Genomic DNA, 6,000 nt, shown 5'->3' with positions numbered 1-6,000 from the left:
TTTCGAGCAATATATAATAATCCGTACTTTGCGCAAGATAGATGATGTAAACTGGCGTTCAACGCCAGTTCCATGTTGCAGTCTAGCGTTCAGCGCCAGAAACAGGTTACAAGTTGAAGTTCAACGCCAGAAATAGGTTACAACCTGGTGTTCAACTCCAGAAATAGCCCAGGCACGTGAGAAGCTTAAGTCTCAGCCCCAGCACATACCAATTGGGCCCCAGAAGTGGATTTCTGCACTATCCATCTTAGTTTTCTCACTTTATGTAAACCTAGGTTACTAGTTTAGTATTTAAACAACTTTTAGAGACTTATTTTGTATCTCATGACATTTTTAGATCTGAATTTTATACTCTTTGACGGCATGAGTCTCTAAACTCCATTGTTGGGGGTGAGGAGCTCTGCAGCGTCTCGATGAATTAATGCAATTATTTCTGTTTTCCATTCAAACATGCTTGTTCCTATCTAAGATGTTCATTCGCGCTTCATTATGAAGAAGGTGATGATCCGTGACACTCATCACCTTCCTCAATCCACGAACGTGTGCCTGACAACCACCTCCATTCTACATCAGATTGAATGAGTATCTCTTAGATTTCTTATTCAGAATCTTTGTGGTATAAGCTAGAATTGATGGCGGCATTCATGAGAATCCGAAAAGTCTAAACCTTGTCTGTGGTATTCCGAGTAGGATTCAAGGATTGAATGGCTGTGACGAGCTTCAAACTCGCGATTGTTGGGCGTGATGACAAACGTAAAAGAATCAATGGATTCTATTCCGACATGATCGAGAACCAACAGATGATTAGCCGTGCTGTGACAGAGCATTTGGACCATTTTCACTGAGAGGATGGGAAGTAGCCATTGACAACGGTGACGCCCTACATACATCTTGCCATGAAAGGAACTTTGCACTTTTGAGAGTGAGGAAGCATTATGTTACACGAATTCAGAAGACAAAGCATCTCCAAAACTCCAACATATTCTCCATTACTGCATAATAAGTATTTATTTCATGCTCTTTTATATTTTACAATCGAGGATAAAGAATCCTATTGGTATCCTGACTAAGATTAATAAGATAACCATAGCTTGCTTCAAACCAACAATCTCCGTGGGATTCGACCCTTACTCACGTAAGGTATTACTTGGACGACCCAGTGCACTTGCTGGTTAGCTGTGCGGATTGCAAAAGTGTGATTGCAATTTCGTGCACCATTAATCTTATTTTTTAAATTTTTTGGCACCGTTAAGCCGCAATTAATAGACTATTGTTAACAAAATTGTTAGCAGACTTTTAAAGTTGTCAGAAATTAACAAATTATTTTATTAAAAAATAAATGGTCTGAATAAAATAAAGTATGACAAATGTAGAATATAAAAAAGTAGACAAATAAAAATGCATAAAATCCTAAATCCTACAGATCCAGATAATCTTCGTCGTCAGCGTCGTGGTCCCCTTGCTGAGGCGGCAGAGTAGGTGTTGTCGTTGGTGCCCCACCAGTAGCGTTGCCGCTGGAACCAGCAGCACCACTGCCTCCATTGTACATTTGCTGGTTGTACTCCTCCATCTACTGTCACAACCACTCGAGCTGCTCTAGCCTCCCTGTCAGGTCCGAGCTAACGGCAATACGTGCAAGAATCTATCGATATATCTGCTCAGACTACTCCGTCTATTGGTGCAGCTCTTGTGTTAGCTTATGCACATCCTCCTTCAAGTCAACAACTTCTTGGGGATCAGCAGGACTGGTAGCAGAGGCAGAGGCAGAGGAAGCTGCCAACGCGAAGGAGTGGAGGCCACTGGCGAAGAATGACACCAACCCGGAATGGCGATTCTTGTGGGGTTCAGAGTCGGTATCATGCCAAATCCTATCATCAGGATCCACCATTAAGGTTTCGTAGCCGGCTTTATTGGCCCATTAGGCGACTGAGATTGCTGCGTGACACACGTTAGTTGTGATTAGGATAATAGTTAAATAATTGACTTTAAACCAAATAAAGTTGAAACTTAGGATTAATTTAAACTCACATAATGGGCCGCAGACCGTTCATCAGCAAATAACTCCTTGTTTGCCTTCAAAGTATGGATAACTTGAAGGTCAATGCCAGTGTTGCCTCACGATCCAACGACTTAGACTACAAATTAATATATTAACCACGCAATAAAATAAATGAACAAATCTACCAAATCAGTCAGAACACATAAAAAAGTTTCTTTCTCCTTTTGTGCTTCACCAAGGAACCAATGAGAAATTTGCCAAGAACCAAGAACTAAACAAGCAACAATGAAGAAAGTGAAATCAATAGTGGTCAGAAGTTCATCAACACTCAGAAATAAAACTTGGAGCCAAAGTAAGGTTCCGTGGTCAAGATTCAAGGAACTTGAAAAAAAAGGATGAGAGAGAATGGGTAAGTTTCATGCAACAGATTCAGATTTCTCTCTCCTTTCTGACGAAGCTGCTGCAAGCTCTATGAAGGAGAAGAAGACAATTTGAACCTTGAACTAGCTTCAACTTTGGAAGCTTTACTCTTCTATAATAAGGGTGAACAGCCAAGGGTTGAAAGTAAGAGAGTAAGAATAAAGCACAAAGTTTGGTTCTTATAGCTTTCTAAGCTTTTGAGTTCTTCTCTTTTATGGTTTTCATTTTGTATTTTATTTTTCTCAGTTTAATCTGTCTGAGTCTCATTGAAAAAGGAAAACATGGTGAGGTTTGTATGAAAAAAAAGCCAATGAGAGGTAAAAGACAGTAAGTTAAACTAGGAGAAAAAGTCATAAGATGTTTTAGATTTCTTTGTACATCTTTCTGTTTTGGGCATGATCCTGTGGGGATTTTCTTACAAGTTGGGTTAGCACTTGACTGTTGAAAGCTAAGGTGAGTCCTAGTCAAATTCAGATTAGGTTAGAAACTGGATTTGTCCCAGATAGGATTAGGTAGATCCTAGAAAAACATTAGTGTATGTAATATGTTGAAAAAGTTAGTGAAATTCTATCATTATTGTGATGGAGATTGGATGTAAGCTACATTTGCACTAGGTAGCTGAACCAGGATACATCTGTGTGTAACTTCTTCTTTTCTACTTCACTTCTGGTTTTGTTACTCAAGAGACAAAAATAAAGTGTGTCTCAACTCGATACAAGACAAAAGCAAAAAATATCTCCTAAGTTTCCTTGAAAAAAGCAAAAAGTAATATTCACAAGAAAAGGAGGTTAAGATACAACCCCCCATTCTCTTAGCCACTGATAACCATCAATTGGTATCAGAGCTTGGTCTCAAAGAGATCAAGGTTTGCAGCTTGTAGGACAGATCCTGATGGCTAACAATAATGGTTCAAATGTGGTGGCCTACACTTTGACAAAAGGATAATCCAACAACAGACCTCCGTTCTTCAATGGAAAGAATTATAGCTATTGGAAGGAGAGAATGAAGATCTTTATTCAATCAGTAGATTACAACATCTGGAAGAACATCTTAAACGGTCCACAAGTCCTAACAAAAGCAGGAGCTGATGGTGTAGTTGTTCCCAAGGCTGAGGCCGAATGGAATGATGAGAATAAGAAGAAGATTGAGCTTAATGCTAAAGCTGTCAACATCCTCTACTGTGCAATCAGCATCGAGGAGTACCAAAAGGTATCAAGATGCAAAATAGCAAAGAAAATCTGGGACAAGCTCCAAGTCATCCATGAAGGCACTACCTAAGTTAAGCAAGCCAGAATAGACATGCTGAGCAAAGAATACGAAATATTCTCTATAAAGGAAGGAGAGACTATTGATGACATATTCGAAAGATTCAACGTCATCATCAATGGCTTAGATGCTATGGGGATTACTCACCCTAAACCTGTGCTAGTGAGGAAAGTTATGAGAAGTCTCGCTAAAGAGTTAGAAACTAAGGCTATAGTTATAGCTGAGGGCAGTGACATTGATCAAATGACATAAGATAATTTGAGAGGATATTTACCTACTTTTGAAATCACTTACTTAAAAAATGACACAAAAAGAAAAGAAATTGCTCTCAAATCCTTCACTGAGTCCTTGGATGATGAATCCAATGATAATTTATCTGATGACGAGTTTGTTTTTTTTTTTCTAGAAAATTCAAAAAAAATGAAGAAGTTGAAAGAACGAAGCAAAGGAGGCAATTCAAAAAAATTAAAAAGGGACTTAAGCAAGATCATCTGCTACAATTGCAAAGAGGCTGGACATTACAAGTTTGACTGTCTAAAACGGAAGAAAGAAGATAAAACCAAGAAAGAAAAGAAGAAAGGGCTGTTGGCCTCTTGGGAAGATCTAGAAAATGATTCAAACGAGGAGAAAGAATCAGAAAATAACTCTCAAACCTGTCTCATGGCTGATCAAACTGATGAGGTAATTTTCATTAAACCTTCTACTGAAGACCTTCATCTTATGATCGATCATCTCACTGAGAAACTCAGATGCTTCTTAAATGAAAATCATGAACTTGAATCCCAAAATGACATCTTAAAGGCAGATAACGCTTTTCTCAAAGATAAACTAAGGAAGGTTGAAACCGTTGTGGATCTTTTGGAAGAAAAGAACCGGCTTAAGACTGAAATTAGTGGTTGTGAGAAATAGTATTCTGTGGTTTCATATTTAAATTTTTTTGAAAAAATGATAGGTTTCATAAAGAGGTTAAAAGTTTAAAAGAAAATCTGGCCAGCTTTGCTCAAAGTTCTAAAATTTAAATAAACTCTTGACTAGTCAAAAACCTCTTTATAAAAAGGCTGGATTGGGTTTTCATAAAAAATCTAAAAATACTTTTGAAAAATCACCTTTTACAAATATGGCTTCCACTTCTAAAGACATAAGGTTTCAAAACCCAACTGATCTAGAAAAATAGCTGCCTAAAAGATTTTGTCGTTTATGCAATCAAGATGGAAATTTTCCCATTCAATGTTTCATAACAAAAAGAATGATTGGTGATAAAGTCTACAAAGTAGTTGGTAACTACAATGTCTTGGCCAAAGGAGATGGTTTAACATTAAAAGATCCAAAAAAATTTGGATACCTAAGGTCACTTGAGAATCTTTTGTAGGTTTGCCTAACATCTAAACAAAAGGACAACATGTGGTACTTTGACAGCGGATGCTTTAGGTATATGACCGGAAAGTCTACATTTTTTTATCAAGCTAGACGAGTATGATGGATGCTTTGTAGCTTTCGGTGATAATAGTAAAGGAAAGATTGTAGCCATAGGTGAAGTAGGTAAATATTTCTCATCTTTCATAAATAATGTGTTTCTTGTTGACGGATTGAAACAAAACTTACTAAGCATTAGTCAATTATGTGATCTTGGATATTTGATTATATTTAGAAAATTAGACTGCTTAGTTATTTGTGAAAAATCTGGTGTAATTTTGTTTGAGGCAAAAATATGTAACAATGTGTATGGACTCACTCTAGAGGACTTAAAAGATCAAAATGTGACATGTTTTACCTCAATGGAATCCAAAAATGGCTTTGGCATAAGAAATTGGGACATGCTAGCATGTACCAAATTTCTAAGCTTGTTAAGAAAAATTTGGTGAGAGGTATTCCTATAATGTTTGACAACAATATGACTTGTGTTGCTTGTCAATTGGGCAAACAAACAAAATCTTCTTTTAAGCCCAAAGATGGAATCTCTACCAAAAGGCCATTAGAAATGTTACACATTAATCTTTTTAGTCCCACTAGAACTCAAAGTTTGGGAGGAAAGCATATGGCTTGGTAGTGGTTGATGACTACTCTAGATACAGATGGGTGATGCCAAGGCATCTTAGGCTAGTTTCACTAGCATTTTTCTGTTAGTTTTAGTTGTTTTATGCATTTTCTTGAGCTTAAAGTAACCAAGAATGGTTAAATGAATAACAAAGCAATGAACCATCCAAACAGTATGATTTTGATGCAAATTCCATGAGTTTTTAGTTATATTACTTGAATGCTATAAATGGAAGATTTCTCATGAAATTTTGCAAGACTTTGATGCAGTTGTTTGGATG

Source organism: Arachis stenosperma, chromosome 3 (genome assembly GCF_014773155.1).
Source record: "Arachis stenosperma cultivar V10309 chromosome 3, arast.V10309.gnm1.PFL2, whole genome shotgun sequence".
Lineage (NCBI taxonomy): Eukaryota > Viridiplantae > Streptophyta > Magnoliopsida > Fabales > Fabaceae > Arachis > Arachis stenosperma.
Note: the sequence above shows the minus strand (reverse complement) of the source record.